The following is a 1,205-nucleotide window of genomic DNA, read 5'->3' as shown; positions in this document are numbered from 1 at the left end:
TCAGATACAGTATTAGGGACCACTAAGGTCTATATAAAAGAGACTTCAGATACAGTATTAGGGGACCACTAAGGTCTTAATAAAAGCATCCAAAGTGCACCATGATATGGGACCTTTAATGGACTGAGGATGGGAGTAGGATTTGGTATTCGGTATTCGGTTTCGGATTGGGTATTCGTCCAAACCACCAAAACTGGATTCGGTGCATCCTTAATTAAGTCATTGTGTTCTTTAGGAGAAATTTGTCTTGTGCATTCAAGAACATGTACAACAAACTACAGTACAACATTGAATATTACACACTAAACATATGACTATTTATTGATTTTTATGATTACAAATAATGATTAAGTGCAAAGGGGAAACAATCAGGTAGCAAACACATCAGGGTCCTACACACACAGAATTACATAATCACAATTAACACATGCTGGAGATTCATGTTTGGAGATTGTGCCACATGGGCCAGCAGAGGGCGTCCCGGTGCCTCAGTGCTCTGGGTCCTGACAGACAGACAGACAGGCAGACAGGCTCAGCTGCTGCTTCCTTCTCCAGCTCCTAACTGTTCTCGTTGTTTAGGTTAATACACAGTCAGGTGTAGTGAATTGAATCTGAACTTTGGTTCCTGTTTTTGTGTCAAGGAAGAAGTACCTGTGCACGGTGAATCCCATACTCGTTCAGACCCCCATCACATGTGTGCATTACAACAGTTTAAGATGGACCAAATTGGTTATTTTTGAATACCACGACACCTTTTTGAAGCCATTGCTCAGATTCATCCTCAAATTCCACCTGTGTCCCAGTCTGTCTCTGGGTCCAAATGCTCTCAGACTTTTTGTAAAGACTGGACTTGGTTGATCTTTTCTGTTTGTTAGTTTTTTCCTCCCTGTCCATCTACACACCTGCTCTGAATCAGCCTCGTTAGTCCTTCTCTGAGTGTTCCCAGCCAATCAGCTCCCTTCTCCCACCTAATCCCCTAATTACCCTCACCTGAGCGTCTCTGCCCACCTGCACGTCATCCCCTCGTTAGATTAATATTAATAATAACAACATTTAGCTATAGAGCCCTTTTCAGACAATAGATGTAGCTCAATGTGACTTACAGGAGGATAAAAGACAACTGGACAATAAAATTAGACAAAAATAATTAAAGTTAACTTTATATATATATATATATATATATATATATATATATATATATATAT

The 1,205-nt window shown here is 39.9% G+C and overlaps 1 long non-coding RNA gene across 1 annotated transcript in view; it reads right to left on the bottom strand.

Moving 5' to 3' along the window:
* The window catches only part of LOC117961052, a 16,452-nt gene that overhangs the window by 3,858 nt on the left and 11,389 nt on the right, over window positions 1–1,205 (bottom strand). The window lies entirely within an intron of this gene.

This window comes from Etheostoma cragini, chromosome 18 (assembly GCF_013103735.1).
Source record: "Etheostoma cragini isolate CJK2018 chromosome 18, CSU_Ecrag_1.0, whole genome shotgun sequence".
Taxonomy (NCBI): Eukaryota; Metazoa; Chordata; class Actinopteri; order Perciformes; family Percidae; genus Etheostoma; species Etheostoma cragini.
This window is presented reverse-complemented; position numbering and strand designations above follow the sequence as displayed.